This window comes from Macaca mulatta, chromosome 3 (assembly GCF_049350105.2).
Source record: "Macaca mulatta isolate MMU2019108-1 chromosome 3, T2T-MMU8v2.0, whole genome shotgun sequence".
Lineage (NCBI taxonomy): Eukaryota > Metazoa > Chordata > Mammalia > Primates > Cercopithecidae > Macaca > Macaca mulatta.
In genome coordinates this window covers 168,660,320-168,686,073 of record NC_133408.1, presented here as the reverse complement: position 1 = coordinate 168,686,073, position 25,754 = coordinate 168,660,320, and the positions used below count along the sequence as shown (strand labels likewise).

General features: G+C 40.3%; 1 protein-coding gene, 2 long non-coding RNA genes and 1 pseudogene across 14 annotated transcripts in view; 3 read left to right on the top strand and 1 right to left on the bottom strand.

Moving 5' to 3' along the window:
- Positions 1-25,754, top strand: part of TNPO3 (transportin 3) — a 100,733-nt gene that overhangs the window by 5,941 nt on the left and 69,038 nt on the right. Inside the window, exon 2 of one of the 12 annotated variants that reach the window (XM_015134812.3) lies at positions 7,589-7,749. The gene's annotated coding sequence lies outside the window, so the exon portion shown is untranslated. 12 annotated transcript variants of the gene reach the window in all.
- On the top strand, positions 467-5,103 carry LOC144339926 (uncharacterized). The gene is made up of 3 exons (XR_013415522.1): positions 467-711; positions 848-1,044; positions 3,387-5,103. It is a non-coding gene; the product is annotated as an uncharacterized LOC144339926 (long non-coding RNA).
- Positions 18,401-23,816, top strand: LOC144339924 (uncharacterized). The gene is made up of 2 exons (XR_013415520.1): positions 18,401-21,672; positions 22,771-23,816. It is a non-coding gene; the product is annotated as an uncharacterized LOC144339924 (long non-coding RNA).
- Positions 18,675-20,040, bottom strand: LOC100424188 (ornithine decarboxylase-like; annotated as a pseudogene).

Below are 25,754 nucleotides of genomic sequence, written 5' to 3'. Positions count from 1 at the left end.
TTCCCAACCCTGTCTTCAAATGCAGAAACTAACTCACCTTTTGAAAGCCCAAACTAAATTCTACTTTCTCCTTGAAGGCTTACCTGCTTCTCTTCAGCCAAAAGTGATTTCAGCCCCCATTGAATGCCTAGAGAACTTTATTTCATTGTGTTTGCCTTTTTATAAACCTTTGAAAATAAGTGTTTTGCCTCCCCTACTAGACTGGGATTCTTGTCACATTTGTTTATGTAGTCCAATACCCATAGTTGAAGAAATAAACCATGGTTATTAAGATAAACAATCAAGATGCTTCACACACAGGTTCTTAAAAATGTTGATTGTCACAGTGCATACATGCAGATACTCAGTTGGATAACTCACATTTTTCTTTATCTGCGAGTTTTATTTTTGCTGTCACTCTTAACCGTATACATGGTTAAAAATAAACAATATTCAGCTCCTTTAATGCTCTTCAGTCTTTCCAGTCTTTTTTTTCTTTTTTTTTTTTTTAAAAAAAAAAAACCTTTATGAGATATGTATGTTGCCCTCATTTTATACTTGCAGATATTCAGGTGCAGAAAGGGAGAGGAACTTTTGGACTCAATAAGGCTCTCTTATTTTTTGAGACAGAGTCTCACTCTGTTGCCCAGGTGGGAGTGCAGTGGCACCACCTTGGCTCACTGCAACCTCCGCCTCCTGGGTTCAAGCAATTCTCTTGCCCCAGCCTCCCAAGTAGCTGGGACTACAGGCATATGCCACTAGGCCTGGCTAATTTTTGTGTTTTTAGTAGAGATGGGGTTTCGCCATGTTGGCCAGGTTTGTCTCAAACTCTAGCCTTAAGTGATCTGGCCGCCTTGGCCTCCCAAAGTGCTGGGATTACAGGTGTGAGCCACTGCAGCTGGCCTATTTATTTAGTTTTTTGAGACAGGGTCTCACTCTGTTGCCCAGGCTGTGGAGTGCAGGGGTGTGATTATTGCTCACTGCAGCCTTGCTCACCTGAGCCTGGTTCCCAGGCTGGTCTCGAACCCCTGGGCTCAAGCACTTCTCTCACCTCAGCCTCCGAAAGTGCTGGGATTACAGACATGAGCCACTGTGCCTGGCCAAGGCTCTCTTTAAGTGGTCACTGAGTGGCATTTGTAATCAAAAGTAATGTGTGTGGTGGTTTTTTTCTTTCCAGAAAATTTTGTCTACTGAAACAAAAGCTCATTTTAACTGTAGTAATAAGTATAGCATTTTAACATCCATTTGAAATTGGTAAGGCATAGAATTTGTGTAGTTAGCTAAAAAACTACTTTCAAGAATATGTATTTGTGAAACTGTTATCCTTATTCCTCCCCACCACCCCAACTAATTAATCTGAGAGTAATTTAGTATAGTTCTAATGACCTGGTGACAGTAGACTTGCTATAGAGGTATAATTTGAATAGGCTTTAGCCTGTGCTGTGAGTTAGCATCTTTTCTCTTTCTCTAATATTTGTATAAAACAGTCATTTTCTGAGTCTGTATTCATTGCTCTAAACCTTTTCCACCAAAATTCTTGGAGATGTACAGCCATGGTTATGTTTTATGTGATGGGTAAATATCACTGATAACTTCAAAGTGTTCTAAAAGACAGAGTATTTGGAGGCACATCTTAAAGGAATCTTAGTAGCCTGTCCTGTACATTTAGTAGTTTCATTTGTCCACCCCTGGTAACCAAAATTAGTAGAAGTTGTAGAGAGCTATTGAAGGAAAGACCATCTCTTCATAGGGCCAATTACTTAAGCTATTCAGTTATAAGTTTGTAATTTAAGTTGTAAGTAGGAGATAACTTTTACAGAGATAATCTTTGGGTTAGATGTTACCTCAAAAGTGTTATAGTTCAGTCTGGAAACTGAAAAGGCATGCTTCAGCATGGGTATTTGCAGCTTTTTGATGAAAAGCATCAAAAGCATAAAGCAGATGAAGTAAACCATGCCTTGATAGACCAAGTTGGCATTGTCATGTTTGGTTTATCACATGTCCATAGGAATTTTCTTCTTAGATATGATATCAGAAACGTCATGGGTTGATATGGTTTGGCTATGTCCCCACCCACATCTCACTTTGAGCTGTAATAATACCCCCCCACTTGTGTCAGGGTGGGGCCAGATGGAAGTAATTGAATCATGATGGGGGGTTCCCCCCATCTGTTCTTGTGGTAGTGAATAAGTCCCACAAGTTCTGATGGATTTATAAATGGGAGTTCCCCTCCACAAGCTCTCTCTTGCCTGCCGCCATGTAGGACATCGCTTTGCTCTTCGTTCCTCTTCCGCCATGAATGTGAGGCCTCCCCAGCCGTGTGAAACTGAGTCAGTTAAACCCCTTTCCTTTATAAATTACCTAGGCTTGGGTATGTATTTATTAGCAGCGTGAGAACCGATTAATACGTGGGTCGTGGAATGTCAGCTTCAAACTTCTTTCCTAGTACTTTTCCCTTTTGGAATTTATTGATTCTTTAGCCTAGTTATAAAACGTAGGGTTTTTGGCTTTTCTCTGGTCGTTACTGATTTATCTTGAAAGTTTAGGCATTTTTGGCCGGGCGCGGTGGCTCAAGCCTGTAATCCCAGCACTTTGGGAGGCCGAGGCGGGCGGATCACGAGGTCAGGAGATCGAGACCATCCTGGCTGACACGGTGAAACCCCGTCTCTACTAAAAAATACAAAAAACTAGCCGGGCGAGGTGGCGGGCGCCTGTAGTCCCAGCTACTGGGGAGGCTGAGGCAGGAGAATTGCGTGAACCCGGGAGGCGGAGCCTGCAGTGAGCTGAGATCCGGCCACTGCACTCCAGCCTGGGCGGCAGAGCGAGACTCCGTCTCAAAAAAAAAAAAAAAAAAAAAGAAAGTTTAGGCATTTTTTTATGTGTGCTTATGCTCACACCTTCCAGTCAAAACATGGTTTTGAAAGGAAAGCCTTCTAGAAAGTAGATAATGTTCCTATACAACTTCAGTAGATGAGTTCAGTCTAGGAATACTCTATGCCTCCCACTGGTAGAAACTAGGAGTATGTAAATAATGAAAACCAAAGATCTTTCTCCCAGAGAGTTTACCAGTGTAGCTGTGTCATCCAGTGTAGCAGCCACCAGTCCAGTGTGAGTATTTAAACTTAAGTAAAAGTTAAAATCAGTTTCCTTTCTTTTTTTTTTTTTGAGACAGAGTCTTGCTCTATTGCCCGGACTGGAGTGCAGTGGCGCGATCTCGGCTCACTACAACCTTCGCCTGCTGGGTTCAAGCAATTCTGCCTCAGGCTCCCAAGTAGCTGGGATTACAGGCGCATGCTACCATGCCCAGTTAATTTTTTGTACTGTTAGTAGAGATGGGGTTTCACTGTGTTGGCCAGGGTGGTCTCGATCTCCTAATCTCGTGATCCACCCACCTCAGCCTCCCAAAGTGCTGGGATTACAGGCATGAGCCACTGCACCCAGCCTAAAATCAGTTTCTTATTTGCACGTACCCAAATTCCAAGTGCTGTACAGTGCAAATATAGAACATTTCATGTCTTTGAAGTATTGGAGTCTATGTTTGTGATTTTGTGACAGTATTTCTGTTGCCATGGTAGTCTGTTATGTGGTGGCATTTCTCCATATTTTGATTAGTTTCTCATCTTGTCAGGCCTTGGCCCAAAGTTGTTTGATTTAGGATGTAAAATTATCAGTGTACTGCTGTATTTTCTAATTACAATAGTTTTTCCAGCTTTTCAGATATTTCTTCAGCATTCTTTTATAGTGATTGCACTGATGTTTATAGAGGAAATGGAAAGTAGGTTTTATAGATTTTTTTTTTGTGATAAAACATTCAAAACATAAATTTACCATTTTAACTTTTTTTTTTTTTTTTTTGAGACAGGGTCTCGTTCTGTTGCCCAGGCTGGAGTGCAGTGGTGTGATCATAGCTCACTACAGCCTTAAACTCCCAGGCTCAAGCTATCTTGCCACCTCAGCCTCCCACGTAGCTAGGCTTACAGGCATAAGCTACCGTGCCCAGGCATTTTAACCATTTTTAAGTGTGCAGTTCAGTGGTATTACATACATTCACATTGTTGTGCAACCATCACCATCATCCATCTTCAAAACTTTTTCATCTTGTAAAACTAAATCTATGCCCACTAAACACAATAGGTGCCCATTTGCCCCTCCCCCTAGTCCCTGGCAACCACCATTCTATTTTCTGTCTCTATGAATGTGACTGTTCTTGGTACCTCATGTAAGTGGAATCATACAGTATGTAGCCTTTTTGTGATGGGCTGTTCTCACTTAGCATAATATCTTCAGGGTTCATTCATGTGCGTAGCACGTGTCAGAAGTTCCTTCCTTTTTAAGACTGAATAATATTCCGTTGTATGTATATATACCACATTTGGCTTTATCCATTCATCCATCAATGGACACTTGCTTGCACCTTTGTGAATAATGCTGCTATGAACATGGGTGTACACATACTTGTGGGAGTACCTGCTTTCAGTTATTTTGAATATACGGTATACCCAGAAGTGGAATTGCTGGATCATGTGGTAATTCTATATTTATTTACTTACTTATTCGGGGAACTGTCATACTGTTTCCCAGATTTTTAAGCTCTGTTGAACTTAAAAACAAATTTATTTCATAGGAAGTTGAGATTACTCAGACTACCTGTCCTGTATTTCCCTCGCTTGTACCATGGTGCTGAAATATTATCAGAGAGTATTTTTCCAGCTGTGCAGGTGAAGCCTCTAAGATAAACCTTATTTCTCTTTATTGGAAGTTAACAGTATTGCTACAGGGGATAGTTTTGTAGTGTTGGGTATGTACATACTCTTAAAAGTACTAATTTAATTTTCCTCTTCTGGTAGAGTCTCCAAAATGAAATTAGAAAACAAGTATTTTTCCTTTTGTTGGGTTTTCTGTTGACAGAGTTTGCATAACGGTTTTTACTTATTTTTTTCTCAAGCCCACAGCACAATTCTTTTTTCTATTTTGTATTCATTGCTTCCTAGTTGTATTTTCTGTCTCAGTCATAGTGTAATGTTTTAACAGTTATCTTCAAAGCAAGAGAATATATTTGGAACTAGACATGAAAACATAGATTTTTGAGCAAGACTCCATCTCAAAAACAAAAAAATTAAAAAAGGCCAGGCGTGGTGGCTCATGCCTGTAATACCAGCACTTTGGGAGGCCAAGGCAGGCAGATCACTTGAGGTCAGGAGTTCAAGAAAATATACATGCTTTTATATAAATAAGCATTCAGAGATTTAAAAACCACTTTAATATATTATTACAATACTTTAAGTTAGACATCTTACATTTATATTAAGTTTGAAAAATTTGAGCCTTAAGCACTGTTAACATATGCTTTGTATGTACGATAGAATTCTCATCTGGTTTATGTGAGTTACTATAAAACTGAACAGGTAGGCAGAAATAGAGACCAGTGTTGAAAGAAGATAAATTTTCTGTATTTTGGCTTTCAGGAAGCCCTTGCATGGGCTAACCATTTGTTTCAAATGAAATGGTTTCAAGCTTGGCATTTTCTATTTTTAAAGCAAGACTGCCTAGTATAAATAAGGCCCACAGGGAAAAGATTATCGAGTAATGCTTGCCTTGGTCATTCCCAACTGAAGTTAGCTTTATGGATCTAAATTTATTTATCTTTTTCAGGGCCATTCTTGAGATTAATACCCACATTCATAGGTAATTGAGGATTATTATTTTGGGTAGGGATTCTTGTCATGAAAAAATTGGGGCAAGATATCTTAGTATCATCTGATGTGTGACCAACAACTACATAGTTCAGCCAAAATTCCTTTGTCAAAGGTCATTATGATATAGGATCATTTGAAAGTGCTTGTCTCAGAACTTCTGGGATTTCGGGAGAATCTGGGAACACCACACTGTGCAGTGCTGTCATTGGCCTCATTGATTCCTTTCTTTTATTTTGATTAAATTTCAATTTATTTTAGAGATAGGGTTTCACTCTGTCACTCAGCCTGGAGTGCAGGGGCAGGATCACAGTTCACTGTAACTAGGGCTTCAGTGATCTTCCTACCTCAGTCCCCTACCCCCACCCCCAGAAGCTGGGCCCAAAGGTGCGCACCATCACATCCTGCTAATTTTTTTTTTTTTTTTTCTTTAAAGACTGGGTCTTGCTATGTTACCCAGGTTGGTGTAGAATTTCTGGTCTCAGGTGATTCTCCCAAAGTGCTTAGATGACAGGTGTGAGCCACTGCACCTGGCCCTTCCTTTTAAGTAATTGTTTTTAGCTACGAATATCTTTCCTCCTGAGGAAAATACTTTTTTTCCTTTTGATTATATATTTAGCTCTTATGGAGATGGCTGTGAAAATGTAAGCTGACTGAACTTACCTCTGTAAGGGTACTTTTTTGCTTCTAGAAAATGTGTTTATGTATACCCAAGTGTATTTTGTGAATCTGGGAGCTTGCTAGGAGATTTATGATTACTTTTACAACTTTTTTTTGGAGGATGGGAGTTGCTTTATCACTGCTTTGGTAAAGATATTAGTTAAGTTTGATTTCATCTTGGTTTCTGTGTTGCAGGCCATCTTGCAAAAGAAGTTATATTGAAAAATATTTTTAGATAGTGATGGTTATCTTATGTGCCCCTCAGTTTACTTTTTCTTAATTGGTATCCTTTCAAACCAGTTTTCTTCCCACTGTCCGAGAAAATTATCAGGAAGTAATTTGTTGTAACAAATCTAGCAATTTGTCTCGTTTTGTAAAATTCTCATAAAGGATTATGTAAAAGAAGGTAGTTGATGACTTAAAAAATTACTTTTTCTGTTTCAGGTAAATTAGACTTTTTCTTTCTTTACCTGTCTCATGAAAATGACTTTTTCTTGATTTGGGAAATTCTGACTTTTCTAGCGCTATACCACATGGTTGCAGGGCATATATCTAAAATATTGTTTTGTTTGACTGATTTATGGTTTTCTTTTTGAGTCCTTTTTACTCTGTGTTCTGATGTAGTCTTCCTTCCCAGAACTTTCCCCAATATACTATAAATCTTTGAAAATCTTCATTTAATAAATAATATCGTTCACTCATTGAAATGCTTAAAAAATGCAGCAACCTGACACTTATGTTACTTCTCAAGTCTTATTGAATTATCTGTATTTCCAGAGCTTTATTTTCTATTTGCCAGAGCTCTTTGGTACTCAGTGAAGTATTTTAGGTAATTCTGCTTAATTTGAGGAGTTTTTGTGTGGAATTAACTAGCAGCTGTAATCTGCTTCTAATTCTTGGCAGCTAATGAGTCCTTAGGCGTCTGTCTGGGTGTGTGCTTGCATTGTTGACGGCCTGCTCAGTGATTTTGGTTGATTCGGCAGTTTTAGAAATGTTAGTTTAGAAGTGAGTCTTGGAGCAACAGTGCACCATTAAAGAAAAAAGGGAGCAAGTACTTTAGGATCTGCTGTGAAGTATAATGAAGGGCTTAGAGCATGTTAGTGAAAGGATTGCTGGGCCACAGCCTGCCTCATATTCATCACATAGTCATGGAAATATCTTTTGAAAAGACTGATATAAAGGCCTGTTCTGCTACTGCTTTGTGAAATGGAAGATTGGAATTAGATGCTTAAATAGAAAATGTTCTCTTGTTGCAGCCTCTTTGAAATGTGCTGCTAGTGGGAGCTGCAGCTTCCTCCTGCTGACTCTGAGCCCCAGGCTTCAGTTGAGATGGTCCTTTCAGAAATGTGGAGCTTAGTCCAAGCCTGGATTTCAGTGGGTAGCACCTGGCATCTGTGGCTAGAAAGTCCTATGAAGTGTAAGTGCTTTCTTCTCTCCTTATAAAGAATCCCTTTTCCTTCATTGATTCTCTTCCTTCCCTTCCTTTTTTCTGCTGTTTAGCAGAGGGGAAGAACAATGAGCAATGTATTGTAGTGTGTAGGGTATCAGGATTTGGTTGAATTTTCTTTATGACTCAGTGGCCAAAACGAGGTTTCATTTTGTTTTCTTTTTTGAGACAGCATCTCACTCTGTCACCTAGGCTCGGGGGCAGTGGTGTGATCGTAGCTCGCTGCTGCCTCCAGCTACTGGGCTCAACCAATCCTCCTGCCTCAGCCTCCTGAGTAGCTTGGGCTACAAATACTCCATGCCTAGCTGATTTTTAAATTTTTTTTGTAGAGACAGGATCTTGCTGGTTTCTAACACCTGGCCTTAAGCAAGCCTCCCGCCTAGGCCTCCGAAAGCTCTGGGATTACAGGTGTGAGCCACCATGCCTGGCTGGATGTCAACAATTGTTAAACTCTCCTGGAATTCAAAATAAAGTGATAATTATGACCCTTAACATTTAGTATGGGCAGTGTCATCATGGTTGATTTTTGATTGGCAATGTACTTAGTAGCCTTGATACCCAAGTTTGCCAAGTGATTCTTTAGGAGTCACTTTCATATTTAGTTATTATTCTGAAAAAAACCAATACAGTATTTGAAAGGAGAAGTACATTTGACCAGAGGGTAAGACAGTATCAAAGTAAATAAGGGTGCTTGAATTTAGAAGATAGTGCTTTCCTTTTGCTTCTACTTGATACATTTGCACAAGAATAAGTCAGTGATTTTCTAACTTCCCATAGCATTGTCCTGGGAAATTCATATAGCTGCCATCCATAGTTTAGTTTAAAAAAACCCCAAACTAGAAAATAACATAATGAGCATTAAAAGGTGCAATTTTCAGGCCGGGCGCGGTGGCTCAAGCCTGTAATCCCAGCACTTTGGGAGGCCGAGACGGGCGGATCACGAGGTCAGGAGATCGAGACCATCCTGGCTAACACAGTGAAACCCCGTCTCTACTAAAAAATACAAAAAACTAGCCGGGCGAAGTGGCGGGCGCCTGTAGTCCCAGCTACTCGGGAGGCTGAGGCAGGAGAATGGCATAAACCCGGGAGGCGGAGCTTGCAGTGAGCTGAGATCCGGCCACTGCACTCCAGCCTGGGCGACAGAGCAAGACTCCGTCTCAAAAAAAAAAAAAAAAAGGTGCAATTTTCAACTTGCAGAAAAATAATTTTTTTTTTTAGACCGAGTATCACTTTGTCGCTCAGGCTGGAGTGCAGTGGCACAAACTCGGCTCACTGTAAACTCTGCCTCCTGGGTTCACACCATTCTCCTGTCTCAGCTTCCCAAGTAGCTGGGACTACAGGTGCCTGCCACACGCCTGGCTAATTTTTTGTATTTTTAGTAAAGATGGGGTTTCGCCATGTTAGCCAGGATGGTCTCGATCTCCTGACCTTGTGATCCGCCCACCTCGGCCTCCCAAAGTTCTGGGATTACAGGCGTGAGCCACTGTGCCCGGCCACAGAAAAATAATTTTTTTAAGGAGAGGTAATTTTCTTACATAAAGTGTATCATCTTAAGTGTATAACTCAATGTTTTTTTCTTATATGTACATTTTAAGTAATCACAAATAACTTCAAGGCATAGCACATTCTATTACTCTAGCAGATACCTGAATGCCTCTTCCCAGTAAATCATTCCCCTCCCATAACCACTGTTCTGACTTACATCACCACAGATTTGTTTTGCCTGTTTTTAAAAAAAATAGCTTTAGTGAAATATAATTCACACAACTACATTTTGCTCATTTAAAGTATACTGTTTAATGGTTTTTAATATAGAGATTTCTTTATCAAGTTTTGGACATTTTCTTTTTTTTAATTTTTTGAGATGGAGTCTTGCTCTGTTGCCTAGGCTGAAGTGCAGTGGTATGACCTTGGCTCACTGCAACCTCTGCCTCCTAGGTTCAAGCAATTCTCCTGCCTCAGCCTCCCGAGTAGCTGGGATTACAGGTGTGTACCACCATGCCTGGCTAATTTTTGTATTTTTAGTGGAGATGGGGTTTCGCCATCTTGGGCAGGCTGGTCTTGAACTCCTGACCTCAAGTGATGCACCTGCCTTGGCCTCCCAAAGTGCTGGGATTACAGGCGAGAGCCACCGTGCCCAGCTAGACATTTTCATCATACCAAAAAGAGACTTGTACCCCTTGGCCTGCCACCTCCTACCTCATTCCTAGGCAACTACTAATCTACTTTCTGTCTCTAGAGATTTGCCTATTCTGGATATTTCATATAAATGGAATCATATAGTTCATGATCCTTTGTGACTAGTCTTCTTTCAGTTAGTATGATGTTTTCAAGGTTCATCCATGTTATAGTACATATTATTCATTCCTTTTTATGGCTGAGCAGTATTCCATTCAACATATATACCACATCTTATCCATTCATTGGGCAGTGGACATTGGGACTCTTTCCACTTTTTGGCTATCGTTTGTGAATAGTGCTATAAGGCATTCATATACAAGTGCTGTTGAAATTTTTGGATTATATGATAACTCTATTTTTTTTTTTTTTTAAGACAGAATCTTGCTCTGTCACCCAGGATGGAGTGCAGGGGTATGATTTCTGCTCACTGCAACCTCTGCCTCTCCAGCTCAAGCAATCCTCCCGCCTTAGCCTCCTGAGTAGCTGGGACTACAGGTGCACACCACTGTGCCCAGCTAATTTTTGTATTTTTTCTAGAGATGGGGTTTCACCATGTTGCCCAGGCTGGTTTCAAACTCTTGGGCTCAAGTGATCCTCCTGTCTTGGCCTCCCAAAGTGCTGGGATTATAGGTATGAGCCACTGTGCCTGGCTGATAACACTCTATTTTTAACCTTTCAAGGAATGGCATCCTGTTTTCAAAATGGCTGTACCTACCATTTTACACTCCTACCAGCAGGGTATAAAGGTTCCTGTTTTTCCACATATTCACTAACACTTCATGTTGTCTTTTTGATTATAGCCGTCCTGGTGGGTATGAAGTGATAGCTCATTGTGGTTTTGATTTGCACTAATGGCTAATCATGTTGAGCATCTTTTCATATGCTTTTTGACCATTCATGTATCTTTGGAGAAATGTCTATTCAAGTTCTTTGTCCATTTTTAAAAAAACTTTTAGGTTCAGGGATACACATGCAGGTTTGTTGTATAGGTAAACCTGTGTCATAGGGGTTTATTGTACAGATTATTTTGTCATCCAGGTGTTAAGCCCAGGACCCATTAATTATTTTTTCTGATCCTTTCCCTCCTCTCAACCTCTTACCTCCAGTTAGTCCCAGTGTGTGTTGTTCTTCTTTGTGTTCATGTATTCTCATCATTTAACTCCCACTTATAAATAAGAACATGCGGTATTTGGTTTTCTGATCCTGTGTTAGTTTGCTAAGGATAATGGCCTTCAGCTCCATCCATGTTCCTGTAGAGGACATTATTTCATTCTTTTTATGGCTGCATAGTATTCCATGGTGCATATCTACCACATTTTCTTTATCCAGTCCACCGTTGTTAGACATTTAAGTTGATTCCATGTCTTTGCTATTGTGAATAGTGCTGCAGTGAACATTTGCATGCATGGAACAATTTATATTCCTTTGGGTATACACCCAGTAGTGGGATTGCTGGGTCAAATGGTAGTTCTGTTTTTAGCTCTTCAAGGAATCACCACATTGCTTTCCACAATGGTTGAACGAATTTACACTCCCACCAACAGTGTGTAAGCATTTCTTTCTCTCTGCAACCTCACCAGCATCTGTTATTTTTTGCTTTGTCCATTTTTAAATTGGGTTCTTTGTGTTGAATGCTTCCATTTTAGAAATACGGTTTCATTGACTTTGGAATTCTTTCCTTTTTTTCTTCCCATTTTTTAAATCTACCTCTCCATGTCTTCCGGCATCCTCATTCTTGACAAGAAGTCTGCTCTAGCTTTTTACTTTTGTTCCTCTGTATTTAATGTGTCCTTTTTCTCTGCTTACCTTCAGTATTTCTCTTTATCTCTGGTTTTCAGGAGTTTGAGTATGATATATTTAGAATTTGTTCACTTATTTGCGGGAGGAGGGAACAGTAACGTTCTCTGTTGCCCTGGTCTAACCTAGTGTTTAGCATTTCCGTTGTCTGCCATTCTCACTGGTAGGGCGGCCTCAATGATCCTAGTTTTTCTTGTGGCATTTATTCTTTGCCTTGCATCTGGCAGGTATTGTGCAAAATAGTTTTTTTTCCCTTCTTTCAGTGGTAGGAGACCTCTCGTGGTGTTGGTAGTATTATTATAGGCTCAAGACTGTTTTATGCCTATCCCCTGGGGTAGATGTTTTTCTTTTACGCTTAGTGCAACTGCAGTGAGTCTTAACCTGTGCTTTGAGGGGTGACATGCCTTGCTGCCCCTTCCCCATAGCCTAAGGCTTTTGTTCAGAGAAGAAGGGTTCAGTCAGAGATTTTTGTGCTTTTCTGCAACAGAGGCTGTTCCCCTCCTCCAGGACTGCACCACCAAAGGAGCTGGTCTTCTGCCCTACCCCCAATCTTTCTCTTGAGTATCTGGTCTGCGGAGGTGATCCTGCTGGGTGACTGAGTTCCCCTTGTGTCTGAGTCCCAGGGGTTCTATATGCTCATGCTAGCCCACATGCAGCCTTTCTCAATTTGTTAGAAGTGTTAGCTGAATTTTTATGAGCTGGTTGCCAGGTGCCGTTAGTTTCTTCCTCTGTCCTGTCATAGATGAGCCAGTGCTTGCCTTCGTTTTCCTTGTTAGAGGTCTGTCCTTAGATTTCAGTCAACTTGGTTGCCCTAAGACCTCAGCTTTCTGATGCATTTAAGCAAGGTTATTTTATAGTTTATTTGCTTTTGTGTATTGTTAACTTGTGGAAAGCAGTATTGTTTCTGTCATTATATATCTTAGGTGGATGTGGAACTCTTCTGAGGCATTTTTATTCTTCATATATTTTAAATCCCACAAGATATTATTGCTTTATATAATCAGTGTTAATTGGATTTACGCATATATTTAACAGCTTTTTCATTATTCTTCATTTGTTCCTGATTTCCGTTTTCTTTTTTCCTACTAGGATTTCAGTTATATGTGTCTTAGCCTTTTTCACTGTGTCCCACATGTCGCTTGCATTCTTCTCATTGTTTACCTTCTATCCTTTTTTTGACTTTGTGCTTCAGTCTTTCTGTTTTTTATTGACCTGTTATCAAGCATAGTAATCTATAATTCTTCAGTTGTCTGATTTGCTGTTTGGCCCTTTCTAATGGTTCTTAATTTCAGGCTCTTTCTAATGGTTCTTAATTTCAGTTACCGTATTTTTTACTTCTAGAATTTCCTTTTAATTCTTTTTAATATATTCCATTTATTAATGGAAATTCTCCAGTTTTGTCTTCTAAGTCTTTGCATATATTAATCAGCTATTCATTTTTTCCAACTGTTTCTTTTAACCTTTTAGAAGTAAACCTTATAATGCCCTACTCCTTAAACATTTCCACTTGTATCTTGTAAGAACAAGGATATTTTTCTAAAATAAACTAAAACTGTTGTCACTCTCAAGAAGTTTAACATTGATATGATGGTATTATCAGTCTGTATTCAAATTTTCCTAATTGCTCTAGTTACAGATTTCTAACTTTCTAAAATTTTATTTTCCCTAATCTAGGATCCTTCAAGGGTAATGCTTTTCTTTTGGTTGTTGTGTCTCTTTAATTACCTGGGTATTTTTTTTTCTTTTATGATAATGATATTAAAACACAAATCCAAGACAGGTGTGGTGGTGCACACTTGTAGCCCCAGCTACACAGGAGGCTGAGGTGGAAGGGTTGCTTGAGCCCAGGAAGCCAGACTGAGCAACTGTGTCAAGACCCTGTCCCTTTAAAACATACACACACGGCTGGGTGCAATGGCTCACGCCTGTAATCCCAGCGCTTTGGGAGGCTGAGGCGGGCAGATCATGAGGTCAGGAGTTCAAGACCAGCTTGGCCAATATGGTGAAACCCCCGTCTCTCTTAAAAATACAAAATTAGCCAGGTGTGGTGGCAGACGCCTGGAGTCCCAGCTACTCGGGAGGCTGAGGCAGGAGAATCGCTTGAACCTGGGAGGCAGTGGTTGCAGTGAGCCGAGATCACACCACTGCATTCCAGCATAGGTGACAGAGTGAGATTCCATCTCAAAAAAAAAAAAAAAAGAAAAAAAGAAGAAAAAACACCCCACACAAATCCAGAGTGGGCCATTTTGTCTTAGTTTTTCGTATGCCTCGCTATTTAGATTTGTCTGGTTCTTTTCTTATGATTGCATTTAGGTCAAACCTTTTTTGGAAGAATACTGCATAGACGATAATTTGTCGTTTTTACTGAATCACATCAGGAGTCACATAAAAGCTATTGGTGATGTTTTATTACTTTGGTTAAGACATCAGTTATTTTAGTCTTTGATAGTTCATTATCTAGATAATGGTTACTTTCTATTGTCTGTTTCTTTCTAGTTGTTGTCACTTGGTTTTGTTTTCTCCCCCGCAGACGTGGTCTCGCTCTGTCACCTAGGCTAGAGTGCAGTGGTGTGATCACAGCTCACTGCAGCCTTGACCTCCTGGGCTCAAATAAATGGAACTTCCACCACAGCCTCCGAAGTAGCTGGTATTACAAGCATGTACCACCACATCTGGTTAATTTATTTTTTTCTTGCTTTTTTGTGTGGAGATGAGGTCTCACTTTGTTGCCCAGGTTGGTCTTAAGCTCCTGGCTTCAAGTGATCCTTCCACCTCAGCTTCCCAAAGCGCTAGGGTTATAGGTGTGAGCCAGTGTTCCTGGCCTGGCTTTGCTTTTGTTTGACAGATGCTTGATATGTTGTTTAAGAAAAGTTGAAGAGATAAATGATGTTTTCTTCCTGAAATGATTTTCTTTTGCATCTGGCAGGTCTTTATGACAGGAACAGATCTCTTTGAAATTCAAAAAGGAATTGAGCAGATTCTAAACTGTGTTTCAACCTTTTTTTTGTTTTGTTTTCCTAGACAGGGTCTTGCTCTGTCGTCCAGGCTGGATTGCAGTGGCGTGATCATGGCTCACCGCAACCTCTGCATCCTGGGCTCAAGCGATACTCCCACCTCAGCATTCCTGCCCACACCCCCCAGTAGCTGGGACTACAGACACGCCATCATGCCAAGCTAATTTCACCTTGTTGCCCAGACTGGTCCTGAACTCCTAGGGCTCAAGCAGTCTTCCTGCCTCAGTTTCCCAAAGTGTTGGGATTACAGGCATGAGCCCCTGGGCCTGGCCTACTTTCTGTTTCTATGAGTCTTGCTACTTTAGATATCTTATGTAAGTTAGAATCATTCAGTATTTATCTTTTAGTGATAAATGTATTTTCACTTAGTGTAATGTCCTTGAGGTTCATCCATGTTGTAGTGTGTGTCAGAATTTCCTTCTTTTGAAGGCTTAGTAACATTCCACTGCATATATATACATTTGTTTATCCATTTATCCATAGATGGGCATTTAGGTTGCTTCTGTCTCTTGGTTATTGTGAATAATGCTGCATTTGGCTGCAGTTGGACATGGGTGTGCAAATATCTTATCTATTGGAGATCTTTTTTTTTTTTTTTTTTGAGTTTAGCTCTGTTGCCCAGGCTGGAGTGCAGTGGCATGATCATGGTTCACTATAATCTCTGCCTCCTGAGTTCAAGTGGTTCTCATGCCTCAGCCTCCCAAGTAGCTGGGATTAACAGTTGTGTGCCACCATGTCTGGCTAATTTTTGTATTTTTGGTAGAGATGGGGTTTTGCCATGTTGGCCAGGCTGGTCTTGAACTCCTGGCCTCAAGTGATCACCCGCCTCCCAAAGTGCTGGGATTACAGGTGTGAGCCACTGTGCCTGGCCCTGTTTGAGATTTTATATTCAGTTCTTTTAGATATATAGATAGAACTGGGATTTTTGGAACATATGGTAGTTCTATTTTTAATTTTTTGGGAGCCTCCATCCCCATTCCCACCAGTGATGCAAAGGTTCCAATTTTTCCACATCCTTGTTAACACTTATTATTTTCTGAGGTTTTTTGCTTTGTTTTTTTGGATAGTGGTCATTCTGTTGGGTGTGAGGTAATATTTCGTTGTGGCTTTGATTTGCCTTTCCCTATGGTTGGTGATGTTGAGCATCTTTTCATATGCCTGTTAACCATTTGTGTATCTTCTTGGGAGAAATATTTATTCCAGAAATGCCATCCAAGAAATCATTGTCAATTGCAATGATTATGAAACTTTTCCCCTAGGCTTTCTTCTAAGAGTTTTATAGTTTCAGGTCTTACGTTTAGGTCTTTAGTCCTTTTTGAGTTAACTTTTATATGTGATGTAAGGGACTAACTTTGTTCTTTTTCATGTGAATATTCAGTTTTCCTAGCACCATTGTGTAGTCTTGGCACCCTTGTCAAAGATCATTTGAATCCTTTACAGGAGAGTTTATTTCTGGGTCTATTCCATTATATTGGTCTGTGTGTCTGTCTTTATGCTAGTATCATACTGTTTTGATTACTATGGCTTTGTAATAAGTGTTGAAATTAGAAGTATGAGACCTCCAATATTATTCTTTTTTAAGATTTTTTTGGCTCTTTGGGGTCTCTTGAGATTCCATATGAAGGAAACAATTCCATTTTCTGCAGAAAACATCACTGAGATTTTGGTGAAGGTTACATTGAATCTGTAGATTGCATTGGGTAGTACTGAAATCTTAACAATATTAAGTCTTCCAGTCCATGAACATGAGATGTCTTTCATTTATTGGTGTCATCTTTAATTTCTTTCAGCAATGTTTTGTAATTTTCAGTATACAAGTCTTTTGTCTCCTTGGTTAAGCTTATTCCTGAGTATTTTATTCTTTTTTATTCTGTTGTAAATGGAATTGTTTCTTTTCAGATTTTTCATTGTGAGTATGTAGAAGCAACTAATTTTAATCTGTTAATTTTGTGATCTGCAACTTTGCCAAATTCATTTATTAAGTCTAACAGTCTTCTTATGGAATCTTTTGGGTTTTCTACATGTAAGATCATGTAGAATGCTCTTACATTATACGTGACCAGAGATTATTTTATTTCTTCCTTTCAATTTAGATGACTTTTGTTTTTCTTGCCTAATTGCTCTGGCTAGAACTTCGAACACTATGTTGAATAGAAGTGGCAACAGTAGACATCCTAGTCTTGTTCCTGTTAGAAAAGCTTTTTGTCTTCACTGTTGTATGATGTTAGCTGTTGATTTTTGCATATATGGCCTTTATTATGTTGAAGTTGTTTCCTTCCTGGTTTGTTGAGTGTCTTTGTCATGAAAGGGTGTCAAAGTCTGTCAGATGCTTTTTTTGCATAAATTGAGATGACCTTCATTCTGTTAATGTGGTGGATTACTTTGATTTTCATATGTTGAACCATCCTTGCATTCCAGGTATAAATCCCACTTGATGATGATGTATAATCCCTTCAATATGCTGTTGAAAAGCCAGGCATGATGGCTCATGCCTGTACTCTGACCTATTTGGGAGGTTGAGGCAGGAGGATTGCTTAAGGCCAGGAGCTCGAAACCCATCTGGGCAACATAGCAACACCCATCTCTAAATATGAAATTTTGAAAATAAAAATTTAAAAATTGAGAAAAAAATATGCTGTTGAGTTCCATTTGTTAGTATTTTATTAAGGGTTTTTGCATTACTATTCATAACAGATGTTATTAGTCTGTAATTTTCTTGTTTCTTCTTCTAGCTTTGGTGTCAGAATAATGCTGGTTTCATAGAATGAGTAGGAAGTGTTCTTTTCAGTTTTTGGAAAGAGTTTGAAAAGGATTAATGTTATTTCTTTACATGTTTTGTAGAATTCACCAGTAAAGCCATTTGTTCCTGGGCTTTTCTTCATTGGGAAGTTTTTCATTACTGATTTAATCTCTTTACAAGTTATAGGTCTATTCAGATTTTCTATTTCTTCATGATTTAGTCTTGGTAGGTTATGTTTCTAGGAATTGTTTATTTCATGTAAGTTATTCAATATGTTCACTTGCAGTTCATAATACTTTTTATAACCCTTTTTATTTCTGTAAAATTGGTAGTAATCTCCTGACTTTCATTTCTGATTATTTAAATCCTCTCTCTTATTTCTTTCTTTCTTTCTTTTTTTTTGACATAGAACCTCACTCTGTCGCCCAGGCTAGAGTGCCGTGGCATGATCTCGGCTCACTGCAACCTCTGCCTCCCGGGTTCAAGCGATTCTCATGCCTTAGCCTCCCAAGTAGCTGGGACTACAGGCAGCTGCTATCAGGCCTGGCTGATTTTGTGTGTGTGTATGTGTGTGTGTGTGTGTGTGTGTGTGTATTTTTAGTAGAGACAGGATTTCACCAGGCTGGTCTTGAACTCCTGATCTGAAGTGATCTGCCCGCCTTGGCCTCCCAAAGAGCTGGGATTAACAGGCATGAGCCACTGCGCCCAGCTCTCTCTTATTTCTTAATCTAGCTTAAGCTTTGTCAATTTTTTTGTTGTTGTTAATTTTGAAATACTTTAAAAACAAGTCACAACACTATGGCCCATTCCATTGTACAAGCTACAGATGCTTGCTTAGCAGCCGAGGGGCACTCTTGAGTACCATATCTGAAAAGTGAATAAAAATCCTTATAAAACAAATATTTAAATAGTTTCCATAGGAACATAAATAATGTGTGAACTATATCCTAGTCTTCCATATTGTCACATCCATGCGAACCCAACTGTTACGAAAAGTGAATAAAAATCCATATAAAACAAATATTTAAATAGTTCCCATAGGAACACAAATAATGTGTGACCCATATACTGGTCTTCCATCTTGCCCCATCCATGCGAACCCAACTCTTATGAAATCCCTTAATTCAAGCAGGACTCATAGTTAACAACAACGAGAGTGATATCTACATATTAATACTAGTGGAAGCACAGGTTGCTGAGTGATGTTTCATTCCATTTGCCCAAGCACAAGTCACAGGCAGGGTGCTAATGTCCTGTTCCTCTATCTGGGGTGGGAGGTCGTGGTTCTAGATTTGCTGCATGAGTTTCGATGCTGGTCCTGACATCACATGTAGATTGTTGGCCTCTGGAATCCAGTGAAAGTAGAAGTAGCAGCAACAGTGTCAGTGCCCATGTTTTTAAAGAGCATCCAATTACCTACATATATTTTGGGCAGATCACACTGCTCAACAATCTGATCAAGGCCATCACATGTTCTTCCCATATGCTGGATGAATAATACTTCTCACTGATGTCGGTCTCTTTTGCAGCAGGGGCTTTACATGTGCATGATCATAAAGGATTGATGAAATGATCCATATACTTCATCATTCATATAATACCTAAAGGTCTGTTCACTTGACTCATCTTCCTTATCAGAGCCTGTCCTTTTTTTTTTTTTTTCTTTTTGAGACAGAGTCGCGCTCTGTCACCCAGGCTGGAGTGCAGTGGCGTGATCTTGGCTCACTGTAAGCTCTGCCTCCTGGGTTCACGCCATTCTTCTGCCTCAACCTCCCAAGTAGCTGGGACTAAGGCACCCGCCACCACACCCGGCTAATTTTTTGTATTTTTTTTTTAGTAGAGATGGGGTTTCACCGTGTTAGCCAGGATGGTCTTGATCTCCTGACCTCGTGATCTGCCCGCCTCCAGGATGGTCTCGATCTGACCTCATGATCTGCCCACCTCGGCCTCCCAAAGTACTGGGATTACAGGCGTGAGCCACCGTGCCTGGCCCTGTCTGTTCTTTTAATATGATATTTTTGGCAATGAAGCTGATGCCACATGAAATATCTGCCTGGCTTAGCTGTGACTCTCACTCTAGAGTCTGGTGGAAAATACTTGTCCTATGCTGGGTTGATTACACTGGTAATACTTCAGATTTAAGCCTCACATCCTCAGATCCAGGAAAGCAACTGCTAGTATCAAGCAGTTACATACTGAAACCAAACTCAACTCCTGTGTCAAAGACACAGTGGACATTGGAGGCTACCTGCATAAAGGTCTCAGGATTGGTACAGCTACTTCCTACATGGAAGCTGACACCAGTGACATCAATATTTAGCTCTTTTGCCCATTCCAGAAGAAGCCTGCTGGCTTTGAGCTTGGCACCAGATTTAACACTGAGGTGACGGACTGCTTTGGAATCATCATTTGCAATCTTAAAAACCAACTCTGCTTTGAGTGTGTTCTGGCAACTGACATCAACTTGACCTTATTACCGAAAATCATCATCTGGATTCCATTATCGGCAGTGTACTTAATTTGAGACATTTGTTTACAAGAATTTGCATAGATAAACCTCTTTTGGGGGCATCCCCAGAATCTGCACCAATTGTATTTCAGCCTTGCTAGCACAGTCAAATCCTGTCCCAATGGCAGTGAGAGTCTTCATGATGGCTCTGCTATCATTATGTTTGACTCCATGAAAGGGGGTGACATGAGGAAGAGTTTTTAACCATCTTAGATATATCTTTAGAATGTCTCTAAGGTCCATGACATAGAAGCCATCCTAATCATCATCAGAAGAAAATTCATTAAATTTTTGGTCCAGAATGTCCTTGGCAGTAAAACCTTCATCAAGGAAGCGAGTGGCAGTGAAACTCTTCATTACTAAACTTTTCATGGTTTCTTGATGTTCCTCTGAAACACAACAAAATGGAAAACTAAGAGATGGAATTGAAAGAAATATTTCCAGATTCTCACAAAGACAGTTCTCCAGGAATTCCAAATCCTGCCTCTTGTGCCCTCAGAGCAGCAGTGGAAACATTCTCAGAACACCTGGGTACCACGGAAAGTGAAGATGCTGCTCTCTGAGCCAGAGCTACAGGACCTCTCTGCTGTGCCTGTCAGTGCCTTGCTTCTGCTCGCCAGAGATGCTGGCCCAAGGTAGCGCTGGAGCTGTTGGCAGAGGGGCGGCCAGTGACTGCGGCTGCCGGGACTGACCTTGTTGATCTTTTTGTAGCATCCCCTTGATTTTCCTATCCTCTCTTTTGTTAATCTTTGCCATAAATCTTTATTAGTTCCTTCTTTCTGCTAGCTTTGGATTTAGTTTGTTCTTTTTCTGGTTCCTTAAGGTATAAAATTAGGTTGTTGACTTGAGTCCTTTTTTTCTTTTTTAATGTAAGCATATACAGTTATACATTTTATTTCTCAGCACAGTTTTTGTTGCATCCCATACATTTTGGTATGTTGTGTTTTTTATGCTAGTTCAGTTTAGTTCAGTTTTATACTAGATTTTATACTAGTTCAGTTTAATATGCAACATTGGGGTTTTTGTTCTGTTTTATTTTCTAAACATAAACACAGAAACACAATACAAATGTATAACTTAGTGAGTTACTATATGCGGATGTCCTTTTAGCCACCACCCAAGTCAAGAAACATCTTCATTTGTCTGAAGATGTTTTCTGATTTCCCTTCCTTGACCCATTGGTTTTTTTAAGAGTATGTTGTTTAATTTCCACATATTTGGGAAATTTCTAGTTTCCCTTTTGCTGTTGACTCCTAGTTTTATTTAATTGTGATCAGAAAAGATATTTTGTATGATTTCAGTCTTTGAAAATTTATTAAGACTTACTTTGTGGCCTAACGTATCAGTCTTTTTAAGGAGTGGTATATTTCTTGTTTCTGTCACTGGGTCCCAACTCGAGAGTTTGGAGTATTTACCAGGGCTCCTCTTCGATATCTCTGAATTCCAGTTTTGATTTCCCCAGTCTTGTGAGAATGTCCAGAGATCTTCAGCTTCTTAGCCTCGTGTCTTCCACTTTCAAATTGGCAAATGCCATGAGGGGAAAAGTGGAGCCGAAGAGTGAACTGAACTCTATGCTCTTCCATTCCCTTCTCTCTGGGATCTGTGGCCTCATATTTTAGCGTGGGTGTCTTTAAAAACGTTCTTTGTCGGGAGTATTTAGTGAATTTTTTTTTTCTTTTTTTTTTTTTTTGAGACCAAGTCTTGCTCAGTTGCCCAGGTTGAAGTGCAGTAGCGTGTTCTTGGCTCACTGCAACATCCACCTCCTGGGTTCAAGCGATTCTCCTGCTTCAGCCTCCTGAGTAGCTGGGATTACAGGTGCGTGCCATCACACCAGGCTAATTTTTGTAGTTTTAGTAGAAATGGGGTTTCACCATATTAGCCGGGTTAGTCTCGAACTCCTGACCTCAAGTGATCTGCCTGCCTCGGCCTCCCAAAGTGCTGGGATTGCAGGCTTGAGCCACTGCGCCTGGTCTTAGTGAATCTTTTCTGGTGGTTTATGAATTGGTGTAATAATACCAGATGGTCTGTTATAACCAAAGTTGAAACACCTGATAAATGTTATGAGAGAGGTAGCATTATTGTTTAGGGAGCATATGGACATGAAACTAACTCCTATGTGTTGTTAAAAAGCTTTGCTACCTTTTCTAAACAAATTTTATAGAAAAAAGTCTTACAGGCCAGATGTGATTGTTCATGCCAGTAATCCTAGCACTTTGGGAGGCTGAGGCAGGCAAGCCCAGGAGTTTGAGACCAACTTAGACATTATAGCAAGACCTGGCTCTACAAAAATAAAAAAAAAAAAAAATTAGCTGGGTGCCGTGATGTATGCCTGTAGTCCCAGCTATGCAGGAGGCTAAGGTAGGCAGATCACTTGAGCCCAAGAATTTGAGGCTACAGTGAGCTGTGATGGTGCCACTGCCCTCCAGCCTGAGTGACAGAGAGAGGCCCTGTCAAAAAAAATTTACAAGATCTGTATCACTTTTAAAAAAATTGAATATAAAGTACAAGTTATTTTTAATAAAAAGGTAATTACAAAAGACATTTTAAAAATAATCAAACAGCCGGGTGCAGTGGCTCATGCCTGTAATCCCAGAACTTTGGGGAGACCAAAGCAGGCAGATCACCTGAAGTCAGGAGTTTGAGACCAGCCTGGCCAACATGGTGAAACCCTGTCTCTACTATAAATACAAAAATTAGCTGGGTGTGATGGCACATGCCTGTAATCCCAGCTACTTGGGAGGCTGAGGCAGGAGAATCTCTTGAACCTGAGAGGCGGAAGTTGCAGTGAGCTGAGATTGTGCCATTGTACTCCAGCTTGGCCAACAAGAGCGAAATTCCTTCTCAAAAAAAAAAAAAAAAAAATTCAATCATCATCAAAGGTGCTTGAAAAATAAATTTCCTGTGCATCCCTACCCTCCAAGTTAACCAGTTTTGCATCTCTACCTCTAAGATTACTGGTTTGCCAGGGGGTAAGTAATTGTTTTGTTTTGTTTTGTTTTGCTTCTGCCCTTCATTTTTGAGGTCTCTACTTTTAAGGAGATAGAAATGTTTAAAGTCAGAAGTACAGATAATTGAGGATGATACGGTTGGTGTTTTCTGCTAGTTTCTATCGTTTAGTTTCTGCACAATGTGGCACTGCACAAGCAATTTTTTCCCCAAGGGTCTTGACCCTGGTGGGTTGACAGGTGGATTTCATTTGGGAAAAAGATTTTTTTGTTTGTTTGTTTGTTTTGAGACAGAGTCTCACTCTGCTGCCCACGCTGGAGTGCAATGGTGCAATCTCGGCTCACTGCAACCTCCGCCCCCCGGGTTCAAGCAATTCTCCTGCCTCAGCCTCCTGGGTAGCTGGGACTACAGGCACACACCACCACGCCTGGCTAATTTTTGTATTTTTAGCTTTGTATTTTTAGCAGAGATGGGGTTTCACCATGTTGGCCAGGCTGGTCTAGAACTCCTGACCTCAGGTGATACACCAGTCTCGGTCTCCCAAACTGCTGGGATTACAGGTGTGAGCCACTGCGCCCAGCCTACATTGGGGTTTTTATTGTTGTTCTGTTTTGTTTTCTAAATGTAAACACAGAAACACAATGCAAATGTGTAGCTTAGTGAATTACTATATACGAATGTCCTTGTAACCACCACCTAAGTCAAGAAATAGAACTTTGAGCACAGTGGTTCAAACCTGTAATCCTGGCACTTTGGGAGACCGAGGCAAGAAGATTGCTTGAACCCAGAAGTTTGAGACCAGCCTGGATAACATAGCGAGACCCTGTCCCATTTTTATAAAAAAAGAAAAGAAAAGAAATAGAACTTTACTGGCCATTCCACTCCAGAAGCTATTCTTGTACCATTTGACATAACTACTTTCCTCCCCCATAGAGGTAACCACTGTCCTTTTATAATAATCTTTTGTGTTTCTTTATGGTTTTATACTTAGTGGGTCCAGCTGGTTCTTCTTGTTTTTTTTTTTTTTTTTTTTTTTTTTTTTTTTTTTTTGAGCCGGAGTTTTGCTGTTGTTGCCCAGGCTGGAGTGCAGTGGTGCAATCTTGGCTTACTGCAATCTCCGCCTCCTGGGTTCAAGCAGTTCTCCTGCCTCAGCCTCCTGAGTAACTGGGATTACAGGCACCTGCCACCATGCCCAGCTAATTTTTTGTATATTTAGTAGAGATGGGGTTTCATCGTGTTGGCCAGGCAGGTCTCGAATTTCTGACCTCAGGTGATCCACCCGCCTTGGCCTCCCAAAGTGCAGGGATTACAGGTGTGAGCCACCGTGCCCGGCCTGTTTTTTAATATGTTTTCTGAGTGTCTTAATCTGCAGGTTCTCTCTCTGTTAATTTTTTTTTTTTTTTTTTTTTAAGACAGAGTCTTGCTCTGTAGCCCAGGCTGGAGTGCGAAGTGTGATCAATGCTCACTGCAGCCTTAAACTCCTGGGCTCAAGGGATCCTTGCCCTCAGACTCCCGAGTAGCTGGGACTAAGGGGCATGCCACCACACATGGCAAATTTTTCAAAAATTTTTCCTAGAGACAGGGTCTTGCTTGTTACCCAGGCTGGTCTCAAACTCCTGGCCTCAAGCGATCCGCCTGCTTTGGCCTCACAGAGTGCTGGGGCTACAGGCGTGAGCCACAACACCTGGCCTCTGTAGATTATTTATCTGTTGAACTATCAGGGCCATTTGACCTGTAGAGTTTCCCACAGTGGATTTTGCTGATTTTATTGTCATGATTCAGTTCTACTCTCCTTTGTTTTTCCTGCAAATTAGCTGCTGGATCTAGAGGCTCAATGAGGCACAGATTTGATTCCCTTGTTATTTTGGTATCTCCTTTCATCAAGAGGCACATAAGTGTTTGGTTTTCTGGTGGTTCTGATTGTTTACCACGATGAAGCAGATTACCCCAAAACTTAAGTGATTTGAAATAAAAACCATTTTATTGTATCTCATAACTTTGTTGATCAGGAATTTGAGCGGGCTCAAATCAGCATCCGGGATCCTGATTGTGCTCCTTCGGGTTTCATCCATTTGGTGGCTGAGCTTGTCTGGAGGTTCTAAGATGGCTTCATTTACATGCCTGACAGTCTGGTGGGAATGACTGGAAGCCTGGATTCAGTTGGGCCCCTCTAGCTTTCCATGTAGTCTCAGGGCTCTACCACGTTCTCTCCAGCAGAGTAGTCTTAAGTTTTTACAGGCAGTGGCTTTCCTCAGAGTAGTGTTCAGGATACCAAGGCAGAAGCTCCAAAGATTCCTTTGACTTAACCTTGAAAGTTCCAGAATGTCACTTCCTGCCATATTCTGTCAGTTATGCAAGGTATCAAGGCCAGTGCAGATTCAAAGGCATGTAGATTCTACCTTTCAGTGTAGGATTAGCATTATATTCACAGCTATCTTTAATCCACCTTATTCTTTTTTGTGTGTGATGTAACTAGCTGTTATTGTTCAGTGCTTAATCCATTAATTGTGGGTTGTGAAGTGTTAATATTCTAAATCTGTTATTTCTTTACTTACATGCTGTTAGGTTAGTGCCAAAGTAATTGTGGTTTTTGCCATTGTAATACTTCTATAAAGAGACTCTTCTCATCTGTTAGGTTACTTAGGAGTACAGTTTATATAGGAAAACCAAGATAAATACATGATTTTTTTCCCTTGTAAGATAATGAGTTTATATCTGCTTGTAATTGTTACCAAAAATGGCCTGTGGTGGACAGTTTGTTTTTTCCTTGTATCCCTTGCTGAATCCA